Below are 14,751 nucleotides of genomic sequence, written 5' to 3' on the forward strand. Positions count from 1 at the left end.
ATGTGAAAAGAGTTGTGTATTTAGTAGGCTATGCATGAATAAAAATAAAATAACAAGCCACTATGGAAGTGCATATGTTGTTTGGAATAGTAGACAAGAGTTTAAGGCTTTGAGGGGAGAAAGCAAGCCGTCCATCTCAATTTGTAGGTCTGAGCTTCTTACACCGTGGGTGGGTCAATCGGTGTGAATTGTCCATGAACGCATCTGTCTTTCAATGGTAAGTGGATATTGATAACAGGAATGCAGACAAGTTACTGTCTGTCTCTGTGCCCATTTTGGGTTAATTGCAGGTGGGAAGGGAGGGTAATCAATTAGGTCAGTGAATCGTGATATATTATCTACCACGAGGACATTAGAGTCACACATACCTTGTCATGCTGTGCAGAGATTGCTGTCTTTATCTAACACGGCTTGTTTGGAATGTCTGCTAATGCTAAATCCTCCTGGGGGGGTTGATGTAAGAGGAACTGAAAGTAAACATGAGAAGCAGGTTTGTAGAGATGGATGTAACATCTACTGAGGGCTGAGCAACAGACAAATCCTACAACACCAAATCCCACACACTGTTTGACCTTGAAGTCATGACTGCAGTGCATTCCTTTATGGATCTCATGTCCCAAAATGCCCTGATGTTTCAACCTAGTTTCAGATTAATAATATCCAGATTACCCAATGTGGTAGGCTATACCACATCAATTGATGTAATTTCAAAACACTTCAACTCATTGATGACTCACAAATTCAAAACCATCTGTGCCCATATCCACAAAGTGTTGATTTAGGATCAAGTCCCCCATCTTATTCATTATAATAAAAGGAAAAACAGATCGTAGCTCTTACTCTGCTTTGTGAATAAGGCTCTGCTTTAGCTCCATTGGTGACTACCCTTCATTGCCTATACAAAAAAGATTGCAGTTTGAAACTGCAGTAAAAGTGCATTACTGCAGTCGATTGGGATATTTTGGAAGCATTAATTGCAGAATAACTACTGCACTCTAACTGCAGTTACACTGCAAAATTACTGCAGTAAAAATAGTTAAATTTGGACGCAGTATTTGCAGCATACTGCAGTTATACTGCACTAACTGCAGTAGTACTGCACTCTGACTGCAATTATTTTTCGTAAGGGTGACCTTCATATGAAGGATCACGTGCAGACCACTAAGTAACATCATTGCACGTTATTTCAAACAAATCCATCCATCTATGTCAGCCCTATCTGTGTAGTTGAAATGGTGCCATTGCTGTAACCACGGCGACTCCATCCAAGTCTAGTATTTCCGTGGTATATGGTATCATTTGACGGTTTACACTGTACGTAGTCTACCAGACAACCAGGGAAATGGTTTGTCCGTCTGATATTGTAGGCTATAGCCTCCGTATTCACGTGGTTAGACCGACCCTACAGTTACAGTCTCTTCTCTTACATTAGCAAGGTACTTTCGGATTTCTCTGTGATATGGGAGGGATGATGCTGAGGTGAGCGCAGCTTGCAACCAGTTTGTCAGAGCTCCGCATCAATCGTCGGATAGGATAGTAACATCACATTTGCTCAATGAGAGCATAAGGACACGAGAGAGGATACTGAATTTCGACCTGGTGCGATAACGTGCCGTTCTATGTACCTCTTTATAAGGTAAGACATTCATAATGAATCACACATTTGTCAATGTTAAGCGTTTACGCATACATTTTACACAGATGATGTTAACGAACAGCCTAATAATTACGCAGCTTCGGAGCGCTATTGTTAACCGGCAGGGCGATTTTATTGAAGGACAGAGGCGCACGTTACAACAGCTGTTTGCTGGTCCTAGTAGAAATGAAGAGATAAAATGCTGTATTTCATTGCACGATGCAGGCTATAGGCGTACGCAAGACAAGGCCAGTATGTTTGCGTTTAGGCTATTTCATTTAAACGCAAATAGCCTAACGTTACTGACTGATTAAACGTACATTTCCAGCAATGTTTGTTATTTATTTGTAAAAATAAAGATTCTACCGCAAGTAGTCTGTTGGTTAACCACGTTTGCGTCACGAAAACAAATCGACGCAACAAAATATGTAACATTCGGACAATAATTTATCTAGAAAATGATCGTCTCAACGCGCATATTATCCATGATGCTCTGCAGCACAAATATGGAGGTACTAATGGTACAACCCTAGTACAAAACAAACAAGTCTAAAGCATCTAGGTGCCAGCCTCTTTCTCATATGGTAATGCGGTCAACCTGACTCTCAACAACCTCCTTGGACTGTGGCGTTGACACAGGTGTAGGCATGTGAGTAGCCTGTGTCGCAGTCTTGTTGTGTACTTTTGTGGGTGTGGCTCAGTAAGTGTCCTGAGAATGTGACTGTGATCTCCTAGGTGAGGACTGCTGAGTCAGGGTGTCACTTAATAACAGTTCTGGACTACTCATGACTGGTGGTTCTGCCGATGTTGCGTTACTCAACAGTAACTGATATGTGTGCCTTTGACAGATGATGTCCTCTGCAGTCTGGACAGTGTAGGACACAGGACCAGTCTGAGCAATGACCAAAGCAGGAACCCACTTTGGTTCTTTGTGGCAGTTCCTAGCTAAGACAGTTTCTCCAGCTCTGTCCTTTGCTCTCAGTTCACAACGTTTGACTTGACTCTACAGTCTCCTTTTCGTTCTGAGGTTTGAGTAGGTCGAAGCTTGTGCGTAGCTCTCGCTTCATGAGTCGCGATACAGGGGAAGCCTTGGTGGTTGCGTGAGGTGTGTTCCTGTAGGATAGCAGGAAGCTGTTCAAGCATTGGTGCAGTCTCCTTTGACCATGAGATGCTTTCAAGGCATGTTTCATCGTCTGTACGAACCTTTGTGCCAGCCCTTTGGTAGATGAATGATACGTCGCGGACCTGTTGTTTTGTATGCCATTCACATGTAGGAACATGGCCATTTCTTGGGACACTAGCTGCATTCTGTTGTTGCTAATGAGTGGTGATCCGAACCGACTAAACACTTCCCCAAGCTTCTTGATGTTGTTCTCAGCAGTAGTAGACCTCATGATGGCAACCTTTTGCCATGAGGTTGCATGACCATGAGAAACATTCTGTCTTCGAATGGAACTGTGAAGTCGGTGTATGCGTTGCCATGCCTCCCCCAGCCAACCCCACGCATAAAAAGGTGCAAGTTGAGGTATGTTGTGACCCTTCTGACATGAGGAACATGTTTTTGCTTTCTCCTCAATGCTTCCATCCATACTTACCATTAGGCAGGAGGGGCAATTGCTTTAGGCCTCACATCATCAAGAGGCCTCGTGAGCTAGGCATAGTTTAAAAAAATAATAATAGTGGTCATCTTTTTTTTATGAGGCCCCCACTGCTCCACTCGAGGGGGGTTTTGCCTGGCCACTGTGCCCAGGTTAATGAGGCCGCATTGTTGACATTAAAAGGCCCCCCAAAAAGTTTATGAATCCATTCAGCCAAATTCATAATAGATCAATCATTTATTTCCATGCATATACATATATTTCATATCAATATTAGAATAATCCAAGTTTTAATAGTCAGGCTTGGGTTGGTTACTTCCTAAATGTAATCCGTTAGAGTTACTAGTTACCTGTCCAAAATTGTAATTACCAACATAACTTTTAGATTACCCAAACTCAGTAACGTAATATGATTACTTTCCCCTTAAGAGGTGCAGGTTAGTAGCTGGCACAGCCACAAAGTCATAAAATCTGCTTTTAAACCTAACCTTAACCCGAACCTTAACCATACTGCTAACCCTAAACAGATGGCCCATCTAACCGAAATTGCTCAGATCCAATTCCAATTAATTTAATACCCTTGATCTTCAAGAATAGGACTTGGAAATATAGATTAGCCAACCTGTTTTATCTGAGCATAACCCCAAAACTAAGGACTAATTAGCTGACTCTGTTGTTTATGATTTTGTTGTCTCGGAGGACTGATTAGGTTCATTGCTTCGAGTGGGGGAAAAAATACTGTTCTTGGAATGGCATGCTTTGAGCACTACCGAAAAGTGCTAATTGCATGTGAAAAATGTATTCCAAATGCTGCATTTGCTATAGGCCTGTTGTTTACATTTTTGTTTGTGACACTTTGATATCTCAATAATCTGCAGCTGTTTAAGTCTATCAAAGTGCGAGTTGGAGTTTGAGCATCTGTCCGTTAGGTCTATGGATTTTTTTTAATAAGCACAAATTAGATTAAGCAATAAAATCATACAGTATGGAGCGCAATACTATGAGGGAGAAGGGAGAAGGGAGAAGGGAGGAACTCAGAAGGGAGGAACTCAAACTCTTATTCCATAGGCTGGGATACGCACTATGCGGCTGCTGCTAGAGCTAATTATTCACTGGCTGTCCACTGGGGGGCATAATCATTGTTCTGATTCTGTTGCAAAACATTTCTTAAACCGAACGAAACGGGAAGGGGCCTACCTGAATTTGTCCAATAGAAACTCTCCTTTTGCTCTGTTAGCTTCCGTTTGGTTCGTAAACAGTAAAAGTTTTCCCGTCATGAATACAACCCTGGTAGCAAAAACAATGATTGACAAGCAGTTTAAACTTCTTCAATTCAACCATTATTGGGTTAACAAATTAACATCCATCCACAACATCCACAATCTGTAAGGTGCAAATAGTTAAATGAGAGAGCAGGAGTATGATTCACGTCAATGTGGCCTAGTTATCAATAATAAGTGATACCCATATCGCCTGTAGGCTACACCACTGCTGTCGTCCTTACCTCCAAGCATTTATTCCAGTTGGATAATCTTTGGATGCTAACAGCAGTTGCACAATTGGAAGACCTTCCGAAAGTATTTCACACCCCTTGACTTTTTCCACATTTTGTTCTGTTACAGCTTGAAAAAAAATCTATTAAATTGAGTTGTTTTGTCACGGGCCTACACACAATACCCCATAATATCAAAGTGGAATTATGCTTTTTGAAATGTTTACAAATTAATTAAAAATGAAAAGCTGTAATGCCTTGAGTCAATAAGTATTCAACCACTTTGTTGTGGCAAAGCCTAAATAAGTTCAGGAGTACAAATTTGCGTAACAAGTCACATAATATGTTTCATGGACTCTCACTCTGTGTGCAATAATAGTGTTTAACATGATTTTAAAATAACTACCTCATCTCTGTACCCCACACATACAATTATCTGTAAGGTCCCTCAGTCAAGCAGTGAATTTCAAACACAGATTCAACCACAAAGACCAGGAAGGTTTTCCAATGCCTAGCAAAGAAAGGCACCTATTGGTACTGTAGATGGGTAAAAAAAATAAAAATAAAAATAAAAAAAAGCTCAGTGGTGGCTATATCATGTTATGGGTATGTTTGTAATCGTTGAGGACTGGACAGTTTTTCCAGGAGAAAAAATTATTGAATGGTGCTAAGCACAGGCAAAATCCTAGAGAAAAACCTGGTTTAGCCTGCTTTCCACCAGACACTGGGAGAGGAATTCACCTTTCAGCAGGACAATAACCAAAAACACACTGGAGTTGCTTACCGTGAAGACCGTGAATGTTCCTGAGGGTCCGAGTTACAGTTTTGTTTTTAATCTATCTGAAAATCTATGGCAAGACCTGGAAATGGTTGTCTAGCAATGATCAACAACCAATTTGACAGAGCTTGAAGAATTTTTAAAAGAATCATGGGAAAATGTTGCAAAATTCAGCTGTGGAAAGCTTAGAGACTTACCCAGAAAGACTCACAGCTGTAATCGCTGCGAAAGGTGCTTCTATAAACTATTGACTCAGGAGTGTGAAAACTTTTGTAAATTAGATATTTCTGTAATGTTCAAGAAATGTGTTGAAATTTCTAATAACATGTTTTCAATTTGTCATTCTAGGGTATTGTGTATAGATGATTGAGAAAAAACACATTTTTAATCCATTTTGAATTCAGGCTGTAACACAACCCAAAAAAATGTAATATATATTTTTTAACCTTTATTTTACTAGGCAAGTCAGTTAAGAACAAATTCTTATTTTCAATGATGGCCTAGGAACAGTGGGTTAACTGCCTGTTCAAGGGCAGAATGACAGAATTTGTACCTTGTCAGTTCGGGGATTTGAACTTGCAACCTTTCGGTTACTAGTCCAATGCTCTAACCACTAGGCTACACATGTAATCCTCAATGAGGCCCTTTACATGTAATCTGTTACTCCCCAACCTTGATAATGTCATTAATCACCCATGGACTGGTTCATAATAATGAACTATTCCAGAAGCAGCAATGAGGTTCTTTTAAGATGTAATTTGTCTGTTAAAATTCAGTAAATTAATGCATTTCTTTAGTAAAAAGACAGGTGCTGCTGATCGTCGTCAAGACAGAATCAGAGGACATGTATGTGTAGCTCATGTATCTGATGCTGTCTGGCCAGAAAGACTGGCTTCTGCCTGAGCCTCCAAATCACCAAGTCCACCCCTGGCCACCAGAAGTAGCTTTGTGTGATTTCCATCATGTGAACCATTCCATAATGACTTTGAGTGTAGCTGTTGCAAAAGTGGTTTCCTCACCGAAGGCGGAATGATAACTCTCCTCCCCCACAGAAGACAACCAGACTGTACTGACAGCTCAGTTCTCCTGGAAAGGTAAAGTTTCAGTTCCGTGGCATCCCTTGCAGCTCTGCCTTTGATGATAAGTCGTTTCTGGTGTTTCTGCACACTTGTGTTGAAGTGACTGGTGCATTTTCCACTTCTCTGAAGTAGAAAATGTCTACTTGGCGTGACTGTTGCAATATAGTTCTGACTTGCAGTTCTTGATATCGTAGGTGTGTGCTGACAACAACAAAACCCATCTTTGCATTCTGCTTACAGTAAGTGATGTAATCCCTGTATGCGGTCCAAAGATGCACGTCAGGGGACGATGATCTGTAAGAAGGGTGAACTTCCTCCTGTACAGACACTGGTGAAACCTTACGCACTCCAAAAACGATGCCTAAGGCTTCCCGTTCTATTTGTGCATTGTTATTTGTTCAATATCCTCGATGCGAAAGCGATCGGTTTCTCTTCATCTGAAGGCATGATATGGTAATGACTAGGGATGGGTATCGTTAAGATTTTAATGGCATTACTACTGTTACCGATACTGCTTATCTATTCGGTACTTTAATGGTATTCTTTTCGGTTCTTTTTGCAATTAAAAAAAACAACAACCCAGAAACAAATTAAGAACAGAATTAACATTGCTTTATTTTCTGAAATGTAAAATAAATGAAATAAAAATGATTTACAGAAAAAGAAACAGCAATGTTTTGAACAAATCACTATTATAGACCCTAATGTTGTGATGATGGAAATGTAAAACAAATTAAATAAACAATATTTTCCTGCAAAATAAAGTACAGTGGTATACATGTAGAGCAAAACGGGTGGGGTATGGAGGTAGTTTGCAAAAGGACTTAACAGTCCTTAGCAGTTCTTCTGGAGAAAGATCAACATATTTGCCTTCTCTGGCAGAAGTTGGGACGTCTGTTCCCTGCAGTCGAAAATACCCTCTCGCTATGGGTGGAGGAGGCTCGAGCACAGAGGTAGCTTGTTACAATGTTTGTGAGGAGGGACTGAGTAGCTCTCTTCTACCACCGTCACAGGATCTTCAGCCATGGGGATGGGAGGCAGGCCTTTGTAGAGCTCGACCTCTAGGTCAACACGCTCGCTGAGGGGCAAGGTGTCCTGTTGGATCGTCAACCTCAACTTCCTGTACTCCTCTGAGAACAGCTCCTCCAAGGCACTCCTTGTTTTGTACAACAGAGGGACTGGACTGTCTCCTCCATTTCCTTTCCTTCAGACTCCTCCTGTTGCTGGTGCTCTGTGCTTGTCTGCTCCTGCTCCTCTGACAGCCCTGGTGTTGCTCCTGTCACATTGACCTCAACAGTTGCCTTCCTCAGCCTGTCCCAGGTGGCGTCACTCACCGGCCTCCCTATAATTCTGGGGTCCATTGCTGTGGCCTCATGCGGGAAGGCTTGAATGTCCTCATCCTGATAGCACTCGGAGACATTCTCCCACACCTTCACTTTGATGGTTGCCACAAACGTTGTGTCTCCATGTTTCTCAGTGAAGTGCTCTTCCAGTTTTTGGAGGATGGGTATGATCTGTCGACAGGTGGCATTCTTTTCACATGGCACACACAGTGTGGATGTATAGAGGATTGTCAAACTCCTCAGCCTTATGGAAGGTTGTCCTTGGTCATTGCTTTTCACAATCGCGGGTCCAAGGCTGCTGCTTGGATCGCTGGATACTGATCCATGAATCTCTCTATCATTAGATAGAGTGAGTTCCATCTGGTCTTTGACATCAAGGATGAGTAAGTGTTGCGGAAGGCCTGAAACGACAACAAAAAACAACATGCATTTAATTACAGCACACTTGAATATTGAATTAAATTGTTACATTTGGGAATTTCAAAATAATACTTTAATAGATTGAACTGGCTTCTTACCAAGGAGCTGCTGCTTTTCTTTCAAGACTGTTTAGAATATCGAGGATCTCTTGAATCACACGGCCACTGCTCTGATTCGGGCTGCCCATTTATCAATTGAAGTAATATTGTCGATTTTCTTCACTGCCAGATTCAATGTGTGTGCAAAGCATCCTATTTTGATGGCAACATCCATATTGCCAGCATTATCAACAGTCACAGCTACAATCTTGCTCTGGCACTACTTCGCCAGTTTGTGATTTGTACACTGCCCTGGTATGGGGCACCTTCTGTTTTACACTTCCCTGGCTTGTGTAGTGCACTGTAACAGTGAGATAGTGGTCCTGACAGAGGCTGGTCCACCCGTCTGATGTGATGGCCAGCTTTGGCACATCCTTCAGCTCAGTGATCACATTGGCCTTTTCTACACCATACCAGGTAGGAATTATTGTGTCACTGAGGTAATTCCTGGAGGGAGGGGTATATTTGGGGTTGAGTGCCTTGCTTATCTCCCTACAGTAAAAAATATATAATTCAACACATGAAAACAATCGTTATTGTGTTGTTGTGTATTGTGGAGTGATGGGACTAACATATAAACCTTTTATACTACTATATCCTAAAAATTAATACAACTCAATATATACTGACAGACTGTTACCTAAAGCCCTTGGACTCTACTGTTGCAAATGGGTGTAGGCCTTTCAACTATGAACTTGGTTACGGCTAGGTGGCACTCATTCACCCTCTCCTCAGTCATCCTCCCACTAGCTGCCAGTGTGAAGGGGCTTTGGGCTTGTCTTTGGCTTGGACCAGCGCAATTAAAGGGAGGAGTGGGTTGCTTCATTGCGGCTGCAACATTAACAAAAAAGTGACAAAGTCTTTAAATCGGTGATTGAATTTATGAACGCACCCATAGCTAAACAATTAGCTGGCTAATGGTTACTTTTGATCATGAACCCATGTTCGCATAATTTAGTTAACTCTGTGTGTGGGCTCTAGGCTGCTAGCATACATACCAAACGTAGATTGGGCAACGAGTGATGAACTACGAGCTAGGCAGTCAAAAATTGTGCATTTCTCTGCCTGTACATGATGCACCTTTGATAGATGTTTGGACAGATTGCTCGTGTTTCCGCCCTTACAAGCAAATGTCTTGTTGCACTTGTGGCAACGAGCATTGTCCGCATCGACTCTGAAGTGTTACACACTTTTGAACGTTTAGTTCTCTCTCTCTACCATCGTCACTAATTAAGAGCAGGCTCTTTTGTGTGTGTGTGTGTGTGTGTGTGTGTGTGTGTGTGTGTGTGTGTGTGTGTGTGTGCTGTAGCGTGTGAGAGACACAGGCTCCACGCGAGAGAGATCTCTCTTCTGGATTGGGAATAGCGAAAATGCACCATCGTACTTGGAAAAACAGTGACAACTGTTGCAAAATATCAAATATAAACCCAGTCAGTCACTTGGTAGAGAAGCTGTTATTTTATTATTTTGCATTGGCAATGTATTTCATATTTGTAGTATTTGTTTTCATCCTATTTTCATCCTGTTTTCATCCTATTGCAAATTAGAAACAGTTAGTGAGACAAAATGTGCAAGATAATGTTTATCTAGCAATAATAAATAGGAAATGTATTTTCTTAATTTCTCCAGTACCGAAAGCAGAACCGATAACGTCGGAGCTTATCGATACTACGGTCTTTCATAATTTAGCCCCGGGGCCTGTTTAATACCGGGTTTCGGGACCCATCCATAGTAATGACTGCTCCCACACCATAGGGACTAGGATCACAAGCTAATTGTATTGGCAATGACCGATCAAAGTGTTTTAAGTGCCTCATTTCAGGAATGTTTGCTTGGTTTTCACAAATACTTCCAAACATTGTTCTGTCCATTTCCATGTTTTGTCCTAACAAAGCAACTGATGCATACTACATATAAAGTGTACATAGTAATTCAGTAACCCCAGGAAAGAACACAGTTGACTGACTTTCTGAGGAGCAGGGGTGTCCAAGATGGCCTTGACCTTAGACAGAGCCTTATGAAGGCCCGTAGCATCGACAACTTGTCCAAGGTATTCAACTAGGGATGTGACAAATGGACAAATTTTCTTAACGTTTAAACACCAATTTTTTAAAATCGGTTTTCCGTTAAAAAGATAATACAAATTCATACAATTCTACGTGAAGTCACAATAGAGCTGCGATGCTGCCAGCAATTATTTGGGTTTCACGCACGGTTTGGGTCCCTTTCAGATGGTTAATCATTGCACATGTACTACCATTATTGTACCTCAATTCCACCTCTCAAAGTTTTAATTTCCTTATCATTTAACTTATCAACCTATTGCCATACAGGACTTTGCTGCTGTCGCTTGCCTTTCTCTGACATTTCTCCAACTGTTAGCGACAATGCCGAAAATCATTTTATTCCTCGATTTCTTGCATATCAACTCCCGGTGTCGACTCACATTTCTGAGTGTCAAGATTCAATTCCGCTTGTTATCGACTCTTAAGATTAAGTGTTTTTGGAATGGAGGAGACTGATTAGTTTCCGTACTTCCAAGAACACAAACACTTGCATTTTTCATAGCGAGCTAGCGAGTGACAAAGAGAGAGGGGAGGGGCACAGTATAGGTAGGTTGGCTACCAGGCAGACAGCCAGAACCGTGCACTCGGCCTATCTATTGCTATGGAATGCTGTATCTTACAATTTCTTGGCTTGTCTCACAACTTCAGTAAAGCAGGGCCTATCATCAATGAATAGGCTACAAAATTCTACACGCAACAGACCGAATAATGAACACACACTCCAAAGAAAGAGAGCAGAGTTGCAATCATTAGTCCAAACAGTTTGCAACTAAAACAAGAGTTTCTATAAGACAAATTCAGGTAGATCCCTCCCAGTTTTGTTATGTTTGCTTCTGTTCCTAAACTTTTTGCAATGGAATTGGTGTAATGAATGCGCCACAGGTGAGCCAGCGCGAGGGAGAGAGAGGATGTTGTAGGCAGAAATATCCATGGTGCGCATATGTTTTGGTAATCTGAACCTTGCAATGTCTCATCTTGCATGCCTCACAAATTCACCAAAGTAGCCTAAAGTTCGCCTGTTCCTGAAGTTCACCTCTCTGGTATTATTTAAATTATACAACTTTCCCAGGTCTCAAAAGCCCATAGTATATATAGTTAGGCTATAACACAGAATATAATATGTTTTGTGATAACTGCACTGTGATTTTAATTTTGTTGGGTGAAGTTATAGATTTGTCTTCACGTTAACGTTCCCAATGTCGTTTAAACGTTTAAATGTTCACACCCCTATATTCAACTGATGATTGGAATTATGCACATTTGACCTTAAGAACTCGCAGTCCGTAGTCCTTCAATCTCTGTAAGGTTGCATCCAAGTTCTGAAGATGGTCCTCTTCATTTTTTCCAGTGACGAGGATGTCATCCAGGTAGCATTGCACTCCTGGCAATCCACTCAAGATCTGACTCATTGCCCTCTCGAACAGCGAGGATGCACTACCAAACGCTTGACGACGGTACCTGAAGATCCATTTGTGTGTCACGACGGTCAGCAGCTCTTTTTACTTTTCATACACAATCATCTGCGAGTAGGCTTTCCAGAAGTCAATTTTGCTCAACTTTGACCCTAAGCCTGCGAAAAGGTTGTCGATGTGTGGTAGCAGATACTGCTCAGCGGACAACACAGGGTTAACTGTGTGTGTTCCTGAATATGCATACTACCGTGCGCCACACTCTCATGCTCCAAGTGCATTCTTCGAGGATGTTCTCTTGAGTACGTTCTTGTGAGGACGAGAGTGTGGAGAACGCATAAAACATTTAATTTGACAAGCACTCGCACTACCCCTACTATATTACCTCACGCTGCATCTCCCCATTCACTGACCCTTCTTCCAGCCAGGACAATGCCTCAATAGAGACGAAACAAGAAAGCAAACATTATACATTATTATCAGCTAGATAATCTCAGCCAAAAAAGAAACGTCCTCTCACTGTCTACTACGTTTATTTTCAGCAAACTTAACATGTAAATATTTGTATGAACATAACAAGATTCAACAACTGAGACATAAACTGAACAAGTTCCACAGACAGACATGGGACTAACAGAAATATAAATAATGTGTCCCTGAACAAAGGGGGGGGTCAAAATCAAAAGTAACAGTCAGTATCTGGTGTGGTTACCAGCTGCATTAAGTATTTGCAGTGCAGCTCCCCCTCATGGACTGCACCAGATTTGCCAGTTCTTGCTGTGAGATGTTACCCCACTCTTCCACCAGGGCACCTGCAAGTTCCCGGACATTTCTGGGGGGAATGGAACTAGCACTCACCCTCCGATCCAACAGGTCCCAGACGTGCTCAATGGGATTGAAATCCGGGCTCTTCGCTGGCCATGGCAGAACACTGACATTCCTGTCTTGCGGGAAATCATGCACAGCACGAGCAGTATTGCTGGTGGCATTGTCATGCTGGAGGTTCATTTCAGGATGAGCCTGCAGGAAGGGTACCACATGAGGGAGGAGGATGTCTCCCCTGTAATACACAGCATTGAGATTGCCTGCAATGACAACAAGCTCAGTCCGATGATGCTGTGACACACCGCCCCAGACCATGACAGACCCTCCACCTCCAAATCGATAACGCTCCAGAGTACAGGCCTCAGTGTAACGCTCAGTCCTTTGACGATAAACGCGAATCCGACCATCACCCCTGGTGAGACAACTTCGCCAGTCCTGTCTCGTCCAGCGACGGTGGGTTTGTGCCCATAGGCGCCATTGTTTTTTTGCCTACCGTCTGTAAGCTTAACGTGTGTCTTAACGACCGTTCCACAGGTGCATATTCATTCATTCTTTATGGTTCATTGAACAAGCATGGGAAACAGTGTTGGTCTGTCAAGTTATTTGGATTTTTACAACAGGGTCCTGAAAAAGGGACGTTTCTTTTTTTGCTGAGTTCCTATGTGAATCGTAAACTTGCTTGTTAACAGGCAAAAATTATCTAAAGCTAATGTTATGCAAGGTAGATGTCAATTCTTTGTGGGTGGCTAGCTAAGTGTTCTTCATGTCTAGCCAGTTAGCCCGATTGACTTACCCATTCACTGAACTGTTCTTCTTCAAGCCAGCAAAATGGGTATTGTACAGTGGGTATTGTAGGCAGGTTACCATGCCAAAATTAACACAGCATGTACAGTTGAAGTCGGAGTTTACATACACCTTAGCCAAATACATTTAAACTCAGTTTTTCACAATTCCTGACATTTAATCCTAGTAACAATTCCATGTCTTAGGTCAGTTAGGATCACCACTTTATTTTAAGAATGTGAAATGTCAGAATAAGGGGAATGATTTATTTAAACTTTTATTTCTTTCATCACATTCCCATTGGGTCAGAAGTTTACCTAAACTTAATTAGTATTTGATAGCATTGCCTTTAAATTGTATAACTTGGGTCAAACTTTTCGGGTAGCCTTCCACAAGCTTCCCACAATAAGTTGGGTGAATTTTGGCCCATTCCTCCAGACAGAGCTGGTGTAACTGAGTCAGGTTTGTAGGCCTCCTTGCTCGCACACACTTTTTCAGTTCTGCCCACAAATGTTCTATAGGCTTGAGGTCAGGGCTTTGTGATGGCCACTTCAATACCTTGACTTTGTTGTCCTTAAGCCATTTTGCCACAACTTTGGAAGTATGCTTGTCCATTTGGAAGACCCATTTGCGACCAAGCTTTAACTTCCTGACTGATATCTTGAGATGTTGCTTCAATATATCCATATCATTTTCTTCCCTCATTACGCCATCTATTTTGTGAATTGCACCAGTCCCTCCTACAGTAAAGCACCCCCACAACATGATGCTGCCACCCCGTGCTTCACGGTTGGGATGGTGTTCTTCGGCTTGCAAGCCTCCCCTTTTTCCTCCAAACATAACGATGGTCATTATGGCCAAACAGTTCTATATTTTGTTTCATCAGACCAGAGGACATTTCTCCAAAAGTACCATCTTTGTCCCCATGTGTAGTTGCAAACCGTATTCTGGCTTTTTTTATTGCGGTTTTGGAGCAGTGGCTTCTTCCTTTCTGAGCGGCCTTTCAGATTAGGTCTCTATAGGACTCGTTTTACTGTGGATATAGATACTTTTGTACCCGTTTCCTCCAGCATCTTCACAAGGTCCTTTGCTGTTGTTCTGGGATTGATTTGCACTTCTCTAGGAGACAGAACGCGTCTCCTTCCTGAGTGGTATGACTGCTGCGTGTTCCCATGGCGTTTATACTTGCGTACTATTGTTTGTACAGATGAACGTGGTACCTTA

The 14,751-nt window shown here is 42.0% G+C and overlaps 1 protein-coding gene across 3 annotated transcripts in view; it reads left to right on the plus strand.

The window, feature by feature from the left end:
* Positions 1–1,268: 1,268 nt before the first annotated feature.
* The window catches only part of LOC112214483 (sodium/potassium/calcium exchanger 2), a 198,990-nt gene continuing 185,507 nt past the window's right edge, over positions 1,269–14,751 (plus strand). For 2 of the 3 annotated variants that reach the window (XM_024373253.2, XM_024373255.2), the window contains exon 1: positions 1,270–1,636. The gene's annotated coding sequence lies outside the window, so the exon portion shown is untranslated. Of the gene's footprint in view, positions 1,637–14,751 lie in introns of all 3 variants that reach the window. The other variant, XM_024373254.2, reaches the window with a different exon arrangement.

Source organism: Oncorhynchus tshawytscha, linkage group LG15 (genome assembly GCF_018296145.1).
Source record: "Oncorhynchus tshawytscha isolate Ot180627B linkage group LG15, Otsh_v2.0, whole genome shotgun sequence".
Taxonomy (NCBI): Eukaryota; Metazoa; Chordata; class Actinopteri; order Salmoniformes; family Salmonidae; genus Oncorhynchus; species Oncorhynchus tshawytscha.